This window comes from Anas acuta, chromosome 4, assembly GCF_963932015.1.
Source record: "Anas acuta chromosome 4, bAnaAcu1.1, whole genome shotgun sequence".
Taxonomy (NCBI): Eukaryota; Metazoa; Chordata; class Aves; order Anseriformes; family Anatidae; genus Anas; species Anas acuta.
In genome coordinates, this window is record NC_088982.1 from 10,073,721 (window position 1) to 10,090,188 (window position 16,468).

General features: G+C 37.8%; 1 long non-coding RNA gene across 1 annotated transcript; it reads left to right on the top strand.

Annotated features, from left to right (window-relative positions):
* Nucleotides 1–617: 617 nt before the first annotated feature.
* LOC137855549 (uncharacterized) lies at nt 618–15,722 on the top strand. The gene is made up of 2 exons (XR_011095799.1): nt 618–831; nt 14,673–15,722. It is a non-coding gene; the product is annotated as an uncharacterized lncRNA (long non-coding RNA).
* The last annotated feature ends 746 nt before the right edge of the window (nt 15,723–16,468 follow it).

The following is a 16,468-nucleotide window of genomic DNA, read 5'->3' on the forward strand; positions in this document are numbered from 1 at the left end:
CTCCAAATACTCCTTAAAATGGGTGTTGGGCCAGTCATCTTTTACTGCAATAGAACTAAAAGTTGATGCAAAGGAACTGAGCATGGTTGTTTGGCAGTGTTTTGGAGGAAGACAGATTTGCTGGTGTATTATTACTGACAATTAACTTTCATCTTGGTTTAAGTCATGTATAACCAGAGCTACTCCATTGATGTCACTGGACCTACTCCAATTTTACAGTGTAATGCTAAATCCCAGAATAGAAATCTGGCTGTATGGACAGTCATTCTGCTGCAACTAGCATTTTACATGACCATTTCCAGGAGAGCTGGGTTTCACTGTTCATTGAAATGAATGAATTTTAGTACACAAAGTACAAGACCTTGATGGTGGGAATAAATACAGAAAAAGTTAATTGCAGTGCTACATAGCTCACAGTGACACAGCATTTCATTAGTTTCATGTGTGTGTGAGTGTGTGGGGAAGCAGGGGATAGGGGTCTGTGCTGTGGATGTGTTTACATGAGAAATTTAGAGCTCCAGAAGGGTTTATTTTGGTGAAAATTTGACATGCATCTGTACTCTGAGTCCTGAAGTGTACATCTGAGCACTGATGTGGTGGATATGGTTTTTCTTCTGGTGGAGCCAGGGATGGTGGACAAAGGAAAGCCACTTCCGGGTCTGACTTGCTACATGGTGCAAACAGCTCTCTTCCTGCAAGAGGTGTGCAGCCAGGACAGACAGCTGGGCTGAACTTCACTGCTGCTTCAAACTCAAGGTGAACATATGGTCCTTGAAACACAACAAGCAGCACCGAAACAAACCTTGATCCTTCCAGCTTTGAGTGACACCAGTAGGTGAAGTAATTGCCCCGTGCATAAATTCTGGTAACACATGAAAATATCTTATGCAAATAAATTTAATGAGCTCAGCTTTTTTGCTAGTCTGAAGTTGATATTTAGAGTGTTCAGAGTGTTCAGACTGTTTAGTGTCATGATTTATTCCACTGTCAATAGAAGGTGTATCTTGCCTGAATTTGTATTTGCAATATCTCCAGAAAAAGGGATTCTCCCTTTTCTTTCCACTGTTTTCTTCACTTACTTAAGGAAAGACTGTAAAAGGTGTCTTTTATCTCATAATTCACAAGAAATCTCAAGTACTGGTTCTGAGGCAGTATTTGCCTTAATAGATTTTCTACAGAGATATTAGAGGGATTCCACCAAATCCTACAGTTTAACCATTGACATCTCTGTTTTGGGCAATATTAATTCATATTCAGATTTTCTTTCTTTCTGCTACTTATATCTAACTTTTTTTTTTTTTTTTTTTTTTTTTTATGATATAAACTGGAATTAAATTATGTGCTTATCACTTTAAATCAAATATAGTTTGTTTTCAGCATCAGCCAGGGCCATCTCTAAGAACACATTTAAACTGCAGAGGGAATTCAGCTATTCACATCACGTTTGCTTCCACAAGCAAATCTTGCCAAGCTGGAGAACTTTGAGTTGAGCCATATGGTTTTGATAAAACATGGTGACTTGAAATTTATTTTTGCTTTGCAAAACAAAAGTGACTGCCAAAATACTGTATGTGCAAAATTCTGCATCAGGAAAAATGTCCAGTATATGTCTGTTTGTGTCACACTGCTTGGGCTCAGCATTTCTACAGCTCAATATGATCCTTTGTAAAGTGTTAGTAGTAAGAAGAGAGAAGCCTACAGAATAAAAGATCCAAAAGAAAATGACTCTATTTTTTAGCATGATAACTGAATATAGGTAACCATACTGGAGGATTCGATCATGAGACTTCCTGAAGGGTTCCCAAATAACAGGTTTAAAACTTTTTCAAATGAACTGCCACTTCTTGAATGTCACAAATTATTGGTTACTTTTAATGTGCCTTAACTCAAAGAATTAGACGAGTAAATAATCCTTCAATGAAGGGCAAAGAAACACAGCAAAAGATGTGACATGCCACTTGGAGCAGGCAGCTGTAATGAGTATGAAAGGGAGCTATTTCCGTGCGTGGCATCGCTCCTACTGAAAGGCATGTGTTATAAAGGCCTATTTGGGGTGCTGCATTGTTCTGTATATTCTGGTGCTGAAATTGGATGTAAAGCTTTCGGTTTCAGTTTTCTGAATTATAAGCCTCTCTAAGAGTTCATATTTTAAATGTACTGCTCTTTAAAGTTCTGCCTGATTTGCATATACAGTTTGAAACATCTAATTATAGCAAGGGAAATAAAACTGTTTTGATTTGGTTGTTTAGCTTTAAGGCTGCTTTTTCCACAGACTCCTTTCTACCGTATAATCAGAAACCGTAATCATTCTTGAAAAGATCCAGCTAAAATATTGATAACCAGCTCTAATCTTGTGAGGCAAGATGAAACCCTAGAATTCACACTTGTTGTGTTGGCCTCTTCCAAGGCTTGGGATGTTTTGCTTTGTTTATAGTCATTCCACTTGCACACTTAAAAAGCATGTTTGTTTTTTTTGTTTGTTTGTTTGTTTGTTTTGTTTTTCTACATAATTAACAACAACAACAAAGTATAATGTTTTTGTTTTCTTAAGTAAATAAAGAAAATCATGTTCATGATGAAATTGATAGTAAAAATCTTATTTCTTGAATTAGTACTGGACACAATGTCTTGTGTTTTGTAGAATATTACCCCTTGTTAAGAGCTAAGCCTATGCCTCAGCTTAATTTTTTTTTTTTTTGGGGGGGGGGGTGAGAAGAGCAGGTCATATTCTCCAGGAAGGGTTATAGCTTCTGCAAACTAAGCTCCCAACATCTCCCAACATTGCAGGAAATTTTTATACTCAATGCCTCTGGGTCAGTTCCCTACCTGCGAAATTAATATACTTCACCTCAGAGTAGTACAGTAAGGATTTAGTTATCCAGTGCCTGCAAGGTAGATAGGCACTATACAATGAATACTACAGAGAACATCACAAGAACTTTAATAATTATGATTGTAAACGCTATTTTAATAACGTGTAATACACCAAGCATTAGGCTATGCCCTGCCATAACACCAGAAAGATGCTTATGTGCTCGTTACTATCCTTCCTCTTGCCTTCGAAGGAAGTTCCAGGGCCACAGAGGGGAAGATAACAAAACAGAAAAGATACGTAAGATGAACTTAAGTTTGTTCAGGAGCTGCATAACTTTTCAGTGTAGTTTTATTCCAGGGGTGTGTGTGCATGTTCTGGAGTGGTGTGGATGGTTCAACATGGCAGTGGCTTTCATTCTTGTGGCACTGTGATAACAATATTTTTCTTTTGCTGAGCCATCAGTCATGTTAAGAGATTCTCATTATGTGAATGTATCTTTTTGGAAGACTTTTTCAGGCCCTTTTTGGTTGTTTTAATTCTATTTTGAAGGTTTAATTTGATAGGAGTTGAAATCAACTCTAAGTGATTAATGGCAACAAATGCCAGCAGGGAAATTTCTGAAAATAAAGGTAGAATGAATACTGTGTTCTCTTCCAATGCCCTCCCTTGCCAAGCTCATGATTACTGCCCCAGGTAAAGTACTTGACTGGCACAAGTTAATCAACATTAAGAACTAGAGATGCAAAATAATGTAGGTATTGCTCCCTGGGGAGGTACCTCTCCACGGAAAGGCACTCCTTCTGAAGGTGGTTAATGGTATCATACCCTAGGCCACCACACCACTGCTCCTGGCCCCACTAAAGATGAACCAGAGCCTTCTAGGACCTAAATGTCTCTCCCCTTGTTCATGCCTTATGCTCTGGGGGTCACATTAGTCCCCTCTTCTCAAATGTCTTTTCCCAAATGTAGGTAAGTCAGGAGCTGAGTACACAGGGCTCCCAGGCCTGCCTCTTCTGTGTGGGTCCTGGTAGTTCCCTCTCCTTTTGGAGGTTCCTTCACCTCTGCTGAAGAACATTGCTCCCGCTACTGCTTTACCCACCCCAGACCGACACTCATTTGTGTGGAGAAACAAAATGAACATTTAGCTTAAATAATTAGAGTTGTCAACTAAAAGCTGTGTCTTGTGATGGGAACGTAACAGATAATTGACTAAGGACAGTTTGCCAGCCATTACACCCCTGCTCATGAACTCTGGGGAGAGCATCACTTTCCAATTTGCTTCCAGCTACTTTTTTCTATCTACTTTCTTGTAACAACACTAGCCATCTTAATGTTGGTATTTTTTCCTTAATGAAACTAGGTTTTATGTGCAAAACTGTTCTAACACAAATTGGATTTCACCTGATAAACCAGCATATCTGTGAGAAGGAAAGGAAAACAATGTTTGGGCCAGGGATCAGGTAAAGTTTACAAGAGTGTTTAGCCATCTAAAACTTTTCCTGTTTTTTTTTTTTGTTTTGTTTTTGTTTTTTTTTTCACTTTCAATGTTGAAAAGAGTCATTATGAACTATTTATCTGCTTCACAGCAATTTAACATAATTTTCTATTTAGTAGCTACAACTTTTAGGCTTTTGGGAATCCTATACTTTGAACAAGAGTTTCTGACTTTGACACAACATAAGAGTTAACATTTAGTTTCAATACTTACAGGGAAACTACAACAGTTATTTTTATGGTTTTCAGTCTTATCTTTTGGTTTATCTCATTACAGTTTAACAGTTTTCATATCTATCTTTTATCTATATAGGCTGCTTCCTTTTGATGTATGTTTTCTTATTTTTGAATTCTTTGATGATACTGATATCTAATAGCTCTTTTTAAATACAGGACATTAGCAGTGTCTATTGTCTTCCACTGTTAGTCAGAATGACATAGTATCATATTGTGCACACAAACCATATGAAGGCATAGAACCTTTCCTGACTGCAACTGGTGTGTTTCTTTGGACTTATACAATGCAAAATTATTCATACATACCTAGCATTTTCATCTTTAAAGCAACTTGAACTGTTACTGGAGAGCTCACCTCAAGGTAATTTTGTGTCCTTCTCTTCCCTGAATAGGTTATTTATCTTTCACAGTCTCTACAAGCTGTTACCAAAAAGGAGGCTGAACTGTGGCGTAATACCACATTGAAGCCTCCAAACCTAATTATCATTAGCTTTCTCCCAGTGCATTTGTTTTATAGTATGAGCTATGTATAGATACTACGCTACAGAGCACAGTGCAATGGGAGGTACCTTCTATGACAAATCCTAGAGGAGATTGGCTTCATGGAAAAGAAGAGGAAGAAACTTTGAACTGTTGTTTTCTATTGTTTCATAGAAACTTTGAACTGTTGTTTTCTATTGTTTCTATTGTTTCATAGAAATGAGTTGTCTTGATATAACTTATGTTGCTAGCTGAAGAACAATGTCCACAGACTACTAAAAACCTTGAGACTTTAATGTAGCTTGTAATTCAAGCAAACAATAGCAAAGATGTTGATATGTCACCCAAAGATAAGCCTGAAAGACTCATCAGAAGTGCTCATGCACTTCTCATTTCACTCTCAGAAGTGCCAATGCACTTCTGCAGACAGATGGACTTCCTCTTTCCCCAGCTAGGTGAGCTCAGAGGAGACCCTGACTGCTCCAAGGACCTGTATGACACTCACGTTAGTAGAGTTAATTAGTTAGAAGAGAGAAGCCATGACTTGGGCATTTTGCCTTGGATTATGGTCAGTGTGCCTTTCAGTAGTGTTTCTGCATGGGAGGCTGCTGACTGTTGATTTTTGGCACAGACTGGATGTGGTTCTGTTCTTACTGCCCTAGGGCATGTTGTTCTGAAACCCTTAGTGCTCCTGCCAGAACATTAATAAAGAGACTGCTGCACTGTGTGGTGTGTAGCATGGTTTTTGTGCACTGACAAACACTGTGCAGTGCCTTAGCTTCAGGATGCAATTTTGTCAAAACCATAAGGAAATGAAGCTTCAGTGATATTGCACTGGTGAACAAGTCTATGCATCTGTCTGCCTCTGGGGCCTGCCAATAGCCTTTTAATTTGCTGGTCAATAGTAACTATAGAGGACAAGAAATCTCAAAAGTATTATGTTTCTACAAGTTGTGTAAAAGTTAGCCTCAGGATGAATGAAAGCATGCCACTCCTTATGCTCAGGGAAAGACTGCTGAATGTTTTCATCCCTTATTAAACAAGGAAGCACCTAACTTTATCTTCCAGACACAAATCTGTTTAAAATTAGCCTTCACTGAGCTTTTCTGTTTACAGAGATGCTAGGCAAAACTAATGTTTGTATGTCAATCCTAAAAAAACATTGGCTTTTCAAATTGCAATGAAGGGAAGAGTAGTGCTGGGCTTTCCCATCATTTTTCCACATATTGCAAATATAACCAGTGCCAAAGCAATGTTGTGGAGCCATGCCTGTCAGTGTCTGTGGTGTGCAGCAGCTTTTGTTGCTGTGAGAAGCATGTCCCTTGGTGCGGGTCTGTGAGCACCCACGTGCCAAAGGAAGCAGGCTGCTTTTTCTCTGCCTGGTGATTCAGCTGCTTCATTCCTTACATATCTCCTGTCAATGCAAAGCCTTCACATAACTGAGGACTTTTAATCCCTTTATTTCAGGTTCAGAATCAGTATGAAGATAAACACTAAGCTTCTGAGAACTGACTGTGATAAAGAGCTAAATACCATGAAACAAGAAAAAATTATCAAATGGAATGATTCTATTTCCTTGAAGGAATCTCTCTCTGCATGATGCTCACACATGCTCACACATGCTCTTCATGTTGCATGGAGATCAGTATTCATTCAGATCAATATTCATTCAGGTCACTCCAGATGCAGTTCTGCTCTTAAAGCAATGATTATCAATCATTTCGTTCTGCCCTGCACAGTTTTACATCTGCTCCTGCTGCAGGCCACCAGACTAGCCTACCCAAATTTAACTGGCAGGGGATAAGCTTGAAGAAATTATTTGTTTTCCTCAAAGAAAGATAATGAAAACAACTTTGAGAAATACTTGTTTCCTGACACTCCTCCACCAGAGAAGAGATAACAGAAATGTTTGCCTGCTGTAGAACAAGTTCCTCCTCTCACACGGAGGAGAATTAATGAAGCCTGGTATCATACACAGGTCTAAGACCCACCTCTATAAAAATATATAAAAATGCCGAACTCCCAATAAACTTATGGCCCAATGTTTTCTGCATCTCTACAACCACTCTGCACACTACCCCAAACCCAAACAGTTTTACTTTCCGGTCCCACTGGCTGTGCTGGGAAGTTGCCAGCCCCACCATCCCTTGCACAAGACTTGTAGGTTTTGAATAGCTTGGAGGATGCCACCATCACACACACCAAAAATGCGACTCTTTCCATAGTGCAGGAAGGCTCCAAAATTGGGGTGGCTTGTTAAAGGAGTGGGTGCCAAAGCACTTCAGGATCCAAAAAGATGGGCAGAAGCATTTCCATGTTTGCTGCCTTAATGCAGCAGGTCTGCAATTCAGATGCAGAGGCTCCCTGCCTTAAGGTGTGCACTTCAGTGCTGGCATGCAGGGATGTGAGTGGAGGTGAGAAGTGTTTCTCTCCTACCCTTCTCCCTCTTCCCACGGGAAATTTGCATCTGAATAGGAGTTTGCTGAATTTGCATGCATAATCTTAACTTCTCGGATGTTTAGGTTTAGAGACAGACCTTTTTTGCATTTAAGTAGGTTTAGCCACATTGATTTCATGTGGCTACATCAATTTATTCCAGCCAAAGATCTAAACTGTTCTTTTCAGTAGTGATTATTTAAAATTAAGAGCTTTAAACTTCTCCTGCTGCCTAGATGAAAGAATTATAGTGCAGCAATCTCACAGTCAAAACATTTTTATTCAGCTTGTTCTGACAGAGGAAACCTTATTTGGAAAATGGAGACACAGTCCACACCAAACATTTGTAGAAGTAGTTATTCCAGCGTTGTTTGCAGGGAAGCCTCTCAGAGTTCTAGGGCAATTTTGATTATAGAAGCACAACGTTTAATGATACACGTCACAGAGTTATTTTTTTGTCCTCTCCAGGAACCACAGGGGACTTTTTATACTTCTATGTGAAATCCTTTCTATCTGTACTACAAATTTATTTAATTGCATTTCACACTACTAGCTCTTTTTTCCCTGCTGTTTTCACTCTGCTCTGGTGCCTGACAATCTCTCTTATACTTAGAGACCTGCGGGACAGCTACATCTGTAGGGAAAATCTGTCCACATAAGGATCTGGATCTAAAGCTGTGCTTGCTTATGGTCCTCTCTAGCCTATTGAAGAGTTTTAAGGAACTCATAAAATGTGCCCAAGAAAAACAAGTTTGGATAATCTACATATATGTAATTTCTAATGGGATATGTACTTCCAGCGATCATTTTCTTAGGAATTAAAAAGTTTAAAATTTCTAAATTATTAGCAAAAATCATCCTGAGGATTCATTTTAATCCTAAAGATACATTTTACAATCACTAATGGTCTATTAGCCTGATCTCTTCATTATTTAGCAGTTCAACAGTTTTGGTGTTCTCTCAAATTTTATTAGTAACAAGTTAATATTTTCTTCCAAATTGTTTGTTAACTTAAACATGAAAAGAAGAAACTGTTCTTTAACGAGCTTAGTAGTCCTGTCCACCTGAATTTTTGTTTATAGCTGTGTTCCGATATACATACCTTAGAAGGTATGTAATTTGTTCAATATCTCTATTTCCCTGTAGAAACCAAACCTCTTGCAGGAATACTTCTGGTATTTAGCTGAATTATTTTACTAAGACACAGCAAATATTAGCATTCCAGAAATGTGCATAATACATCTACAAAACCCGAGTTAAATTATTGAAGAAAACATTGAAGCAAATCATATTAGACTGGCTGATAAGTATACTGTAAGCCACAAAGAATTTAATTAGAACTTCAAAATTTGATAGTTAGCTACCAGGATATGAGTAGCTGATGACATGAGTAGCTAATTTGACATTGCATTACCTTGAAAATCCTTTATCCTTAGAAAACACTGGCCAAAACATCAGATTATAAACACTGCATTGTTTAACAAGTCACTTGTTTGTTATTTAAAGTAGAGAAGTGCACTGAACTCAGCTAAAATACATGGACATCTACAACAATACTGTAAGTTATAAAGTAAATCAGATTTCCTACAGACAGACAAATATACACTCATATAATATTATAGCGATATGTGCACATGGAAAAGACCCATTTATTAAACTAAATGTTGGTCTGGAGCTTTCTAAATTCAGTTTATGTCTTCTAACAGCACAAGAGATGCTGCAGAAGATTGACTTCTCTCTATGGTACTCATTCTGTCTCAGTGATGTGACTAAGTGTGCTTGAAAATGACTTAGTGAAAGAAAAAAAAAATGGAAAAAAAAAACTACAGAAACAACATGATTGAGGTGAGGATTTGAGCCAATGGGCTTAAAAATGGGTACCTCTTGTGGCTGAGCTATGACCTTGGATGGATGGAGAGTGAGTGTTAGTACCAGGTGAGGGACTGGCAGCTGCTTGGGCACGTCTTTGATTAGTTGTAGGAGAATGAAATGCCCTTATGAAATGCCTTAAGTGGCTTGATGTCTGCTCCAGCTATCCCTATACTCTGAAAATGTCATTAGATAATACGGTTTAAGGGGAGTACCTGAGCCTGGCCTTTATTTTTTATCCAACTCCACATACTGTTTCCAGCATTCACAGTCATTAGGTTAGGAAAGTTAAAGAGCATGCTTTTATTTACTCCCTTAAGAACTAAACAGTGAATTTCTCCAATCCCTTCTGAAGCTACTGATGAATCTTCCCCCAAGCCTGTTTCAACAAACTCTAGGTTCCCTACTGAATGTATAAACAATTCTGTATGTGTTTTAAATTGACATCCAGCTATCTGGATATCATCCAACACTCCCTACTTCTACTTCCATAAGATCTGATAAATCACAGTTCTCCTTTCACTTTATCATATGATTTCATGATTTTGTACATCTCAATAATACTCACTTCAGCCTCCAAAACTGAAGATCCAAGCAAGACTGATTCTCTATTGATTTGATCTTTTTGCTTGCCATCTTCTATACTTTTTCTATCACCACTAGTCCAGCCCATGGTATGGAGACCATAAGTACATGTAATACCCAAGATGTCATGACACCAAAGCTCCATTTCAATATCAGTCCTGGTGAACCACCCCCCCCCCCCCCTTTTTTTAAAATATATATTTGGAGGGGTGAGGAGATGGGAGGCATTCAGCTACAACCATACAATGAATTCATGATTTTAGAATTACCAATGATGATCCCAGATTATTTTTCCCAAACTGCCACTGCCAGTTTAAAGGTCAGCATCATGTAGATGTAATTTTGAATACTTTTGCCTAGACAATCTACCTTGCAGTAATTTATGTTGAAGACCACCTGCTACCTTTTCGCTCACTTTCTCACTTTTGTGAGGTCCTTCTGGACTTATTATCAACACAGAATTACTTCTCCAAAGAACTTTGTACCACCTGCAAGTCTGGAGATTTTTTCTGTGCACTTTTCTGCTAGTCAACAGTTATTATACTTGTGGCGACGTGTATTCTCTTCCCTAGCATCGGAGCACATGAATGGGTTCTTCTCCAACCTTCATTTCAGGGACATGTGTGCATCTAGACACACATGTGCTCTGCAGCTGCTGTGGCTGCTCTCCTCCATCAACCCAAAGAGCAGATGCAACTGCATCTGGCAGATGGGGCTGAGGTGTAAGAGTGTTGCAGCATTGCTGATTCAGAATTAACTTATTGAATAGTAGAAACACACTGATCATGTTCCCAAAGACCCCTTAGATTCTTGGAATGTCTTATTGCTGATTTTTTTTTTTTTTTTCAGTAATGAAATATTGAAAAATGTAGTTTTATTTTTTTTCCTCTAAGTAACAGAGACAGTCAACACATATATGCATTGTACAACAAAATATAAACTCTTTGTCTCCATGTCCTCAAGGTGGCTTGACTTTATTATTGGCTGAAGAACATTCTTTCCCGTTTTATTAATTTAGGAGTTCATGTCAGCCTACTATTTGGGGTGAGATGTATTATCAGGAAAGGAGATGGTGTCTCTAGAAAATGAACCGATTAAAAGTTTTCAGAGTTTAGGGGCAAATAATGTTATTCTCTTGCATTTTGTTCATCCACTGACAAAAGTCTGGATTCCTGCTTCTTTCTAATCCTGAGTATAAGACATGCAAATCTATTTCTCAGTAAATCAGTGATGGGCTGCCAGACTATTTGACAGGGTGGAAAAGGACTGATGGTGTGGAACAACACAGAGAATGGAAGAAAAGGGTGTTTTCTTATTTTAAATTGATTATATGAGGAGCTGGAAAGGTTGAAAAGAAATGAAAAATAAAGATCAAGGAAATATTTACTGTATCGATAGAAGATAGAAGAGTCTTCATGGCTTTGGTCTGGAGGCAAGTTGCAACTCTCCTCCTCCTCCATTTGTATTCTCTAAATTACTTTTAGTTGTGCTCTGCAATTAGTGGAGCCTGAATCACTACAGATTACAGAATGCTTGCTACATGGAGTTGCAAGCTTGTTCTGTACATACTTGTTTACGTTAGATATTTTCCCCCTTTTATTAATTCTCTGCAATGACAAATGAATGAAATTAAACATATTATAAGGTTTTACCTTACAGAATCTGGTATTGCAAACTGTCATTTCAGATTGAACAGCTGATATTAGATTTCTAAAATGACCTGTCAATCAGCATATTATTTGGGATTTATTTTTTAAAAAAGAAGGCAAATGTAATTAACTGTCACTGAAGGCAAAGTAAATTAACTGTCATTATGAACAAGAGGAAAAAATTAAGATTTTGCCACAAGAGGCAAAAGACTGTGGTCCTTCCTGCTTAACTCTACACACATAACTGATAAACCTACGTCATAAGCTTTATTTTTTTTTTAGTGCTCTCCATAGACAAATGAGAGAACAAGGTATTTTGAAGGGTCAGTTTAGGTGTGAGATGGGCTGAATTACTCTCTGTAAGTGACTAGGCTCCTAATTTAGGCCTAATGAATCTGGGCTTTTGCAAAGAGGAGTTCTTCTGAGAGAGGAAAAAAAAAAAAAAAAGCTGCTTTGAGTTCCTAAGTAGATCATGAAAATCACAATGATAACACGCATTGTACTGTCAAAGAAATATGAGACATTAATTGAGTTAAGTGATAGACTGGAAAGAAAAAAAACTCTCTTTTTGAAACAAATGGTGAAAAATAGGAGCTTCAGAGCCTACAAAGCTGAAAAGAGATTTAGGGACATGATGATACTAATAGAAGCACAAAAAGTGATTAAGAAGTACTTAGATAAAAATGAGGTGGTCCATCTTGAACTGAAAATTACTCATATGAGGGACAGAAAACTTCAGAGAGAATAAGCACATCAGCCATCTGATTTAGGCAATTCACTCTCTGCACAATCTCAGATGGAAATGTTTATGGAGGGCAAGCCAGAGCCCTCAATCTCACATCAGAGATCTGCTTCATTCATTGAATGTGCAGCCATCTGCTTGAATAAGGTCCTGAACATAGCTTCAGTATATGGATTTCTACAGTCTAGTTTAAGATGGACAGCAAGAAAACACATTACTGTATCCCAGAGCTACAGGCACAGTGTATCACTGTAATTATTAACTTATATCTTCAATATATTTTTCTGGTTGCTGTGGGTTACCACTTGTCAATAGGCAATTTTATCAGCCAGAGAATAGAAATAGAGCCCTTTTAAAGTTCTTTTCTTTCTGGCCTGTTTTTATTATCCACTGGATGACTGTAAACCAACTGAAATTACTTGAACAATCATGCTGGCAGTTTTGTAGCTATTTAGCATGAAGGAGAAAGCACCCTGTGCTCTGTTTCTCCTATTCCCTGAGTGTGACAAGGCAGTCCTGTTACTTCTGGTCATGTTGCAGCTCCCACATTTGCCGAATTGCCTCACTGAACCTGAAAGCTCCCTACTTTAACCAAGGAAACACAGTCAATGCCTCTCTTTCCTTGGATGAATATTTGATAAGAAAATCTCTAACCCAAGTCATCTTGGAGGTGGATCATGATCTCAGCTCACAAGGAAAAGCCAGTGAGACAATCTCTAAAGAAAGCATTGCCCTTGCATATAAACTTCTGCATACATCCTGTTACATGCCTTTGCCTGCTCCTTATGCTTGTTTTTATTTATTTATTTATTTTTCTGTTTTTCTTTCTCTCTCTCTCTCTTTTTTTTTTTTTTTAATTATCCTTTACTGAGTTTAAGCTCACCCTCTGACCCTGTGATTTGCTTTACTCTTTCAATTGATGCTTGAGTGTATATGTAGCTTGCTGTTGATGCCCTGTCCGATTCCATACTCTATAAGCAATCATAGATTTTTTCCTGAAAATATTGAGCAGCTGCTCAGAGGTTCATTTTGGATCTTTTGAGATTTATCTTTTCTTTTTTTATTATTTTTTATTTATTTATTTTTTTCCTGGGTGTTTTATGCTATCTATCCCAGTTCTTTGTATCATATACAAATTTGATTTTTCCAGTTTTGCTCAGATATTTGAGAAAGCAAGCTGAAAGTAAATGGAGACAATGGACTGTCCTCATTAAAGTTGCTGTTAATGAGACCTACACCTCTAGATCTTTCTCAAAGAAGAACTCAAAATTATTAGGAAAAAAGAAAATACAAACAACAACAAACAAAACAAACAACAACAACAACAAACATTACAATAGCAGAACCTTAACTCAGTATGTAGTCCTGCTGTTGAAAGGTTCAAAAATTCTCACTATAAAAGTAAGATAGTTCCTTCTTCACAATTTGCAGTCATTCTATCACAAAACCAAAGAAGGGACCAGGGGATATCATGCCTATTCCTTAGGACTTAATCTTGTTCTGTGATTACCCAGATTATTCAAATAATAGATATGCTAGGTGATAATGCTAAATTTCCATTTTTAGGTGCACCTATCAATCATCATGCTATGTCCCATTACCCTGAAGCATTTGTATTCACCAGGAAATTTGTGATTACCTGTAATTGCTGGAAGCATCTCAAGTATTTCAGTGTGAGACTGAGAGCCAGCTGTAATTCCTGGCTGCAGTTGCAAACACTCAGCCACTTTGCCTGGACAAGAGCTTCCAATAACATCTACAGGTTGCTAACAGAACTTGGATCTGAACATTTCTTAACATCCTTTGAGTTCCATTACAATTGTTTCAAGAATCATGGCTCACTGTATGAGAAAAAATGTAGTTAATTGTTTTTTTAGACACTCTGTGTAAATCAAACTCAGCTTCTTAAGCACAGACCAGTCATTATAAAAAACATACAGCGTAAAAATAGTAAATCTAAGAGAACATGAAAAAACAGGACAAGCCTGTAGTCTTTCATAAACATAGCTTATTTTTGCAAACTCAGGGCCTGATTTTCCTAAACTATAATTTCTATCAGCTTTTTCTGGAACTCAACTGTCACTTTCTATTCCATATTGCATGATACTGTTCAGTAGCAGAAATATTCTCCTATGAGTGAACAGAAAACAACCATTTAATTGTTTGTCTTTGTGGAATCTAACTACAGTCACTGGAATCAATCTTTGCATCTCAGTTCTTGTATCTCAGTCCTTTTAGGACTGCTCTTTCACCCTAGAGATGGGCAGAGAGACCAAGAAACTCCTCTGTTACTATAGAGACCCAGAAATGTCACTGTGCACCAATGGGACATTAGTGAATGCTGACTCTGCTTTTGTCTCCATAGTAACAGATGAACATCCCCATCTTCACCTCCAAGGTTGTCCCTCGAGGAGCACAGAAGAAGCTCTGTGTTAGCAGCAACTTCTGAATTCTGCCAGGTTCTCTGAGATGAACTAATTAAACATCTATGAAGCATGATGAGAAGAGAGCTGATGCATGATGGTTGAGGAGGAGACATCTTTATTCACCAAAGGACCATGAAAGGAGTACAAAGAAGACTTCTACTGCAGCCTCAATCAGACTGTTTGTATAAAGTAAAATGATTAAACATCTAAAGGGGGAGATAACGGGTAGAAAAATTGATGCTTCTGGTCTTCTCATTTATCTGGTTACAACACTGCACTGACACCAAGGCAGTGTGTGATGATGGAAGAGCCTTTTAGAAGTGTGTGGAACTACACCTAGTTCCACTCTGCCTGTTTAGCTGCCCTGGAAGGGAAGAATGTCATTCCTGATATATGATTTCATTTTATTTTTTTGAACAAAATTAAGTACTCAAAGATCTGTTGTTTGGGATGTTTTCTGACAGCCAAGACTCAATGAGATGAAATAGTAGTACTGTTCATGCATTGGTTTCACCCCATTCTCATTATTGGCAGGAGAAGCCTCCATTCTATGAGGGCTATTCATTTTCAATGGCTCTAGCAGAATTTTAATCAATTTTTGTTACCAACAAATAGTTTTAAAACAGCATTCTTGTTAAGACATCTTTAGTGTGAAAAACTAATGATATAGTGTGATTATGCAATACCTATATTTATTCTGACAATGTTTGTCAGAAAAATGGTTCTTCCCGTGTCATCATTTTCAGTGACAGGTTCATGTTGACACTGGTGCTGACTATACGCAGTCAAAACTTCCTCAATTTCTATCATACTTGATCTGATGCTGACAAGTTCATGTGCATTAATTTCAGCAATATGTAAAATTTATAGTAATAAAAGATCTAGGACTTGATTTTGATTTTTATTTTTTTGCTATTAATTCTCACTTCTCACTGAAAAGTTTGTTCTTTAAAAAAAACTGTGCATAAATAAAAAAGGGAAATCCTTAAGTATGCCTTGGAATTGCTATTTTGTGGTCTTTCAGAATAATTCCTTAAGAAATCAATGGAGAAAATCGTTGGGATTTCAGATACAAGTTTGTTTATTTTAGAGAGTGATGCAAAACTGAAGATTCAGTCTGATCTGCAGAATTTGCTTGCTTTGCAGAGGATTTTCCTTTCCAAAGAAACCTTATGCCTGGCAGGAAAAACAAAACAACAACAACAACAAAAATTGTTAAATGTGCTTGCTCCAACATAACAAGGTTTTTCAAATGCAAATCTGCAATGAGTGAGAAGGCATACCTTTTTTGTTTCACTCCAAACTCACTCTCTTAAACTCTGAAAGGTTTGACCTGATAGTACACTTAATTATTCTTATCCTTAAAGTACACTCCTTATCTTGTTGAGCCTTCGCTTTCTTCAATACAGCATTCTATGGTGGTTGGTTTACGGGATGTGCCCTGAATGATAAAACTCTAGAAAATGATGTTTTTCTTACAAACAGAACATAAATACCATGGGATTATGTATTCTGATATAGTTGCAGCAGTCTCGGCACTGTACTGCAGAGGTGTTCTTAAATGACCTCAAGGGAGCTTCACTGCCAGGTGAGGGCAACCAGGCATGGGCTCCTGAACAGCAAAAGTGTTGTCAGGAATGGTCACAGACCAGGTCAGAGGGTGACTGCTGTCTGGAAGTCCCTGGCCAGAAGCTGCAGAATAAGTTGGGAGAGATCCCAGCTGGTAAGACCTGGA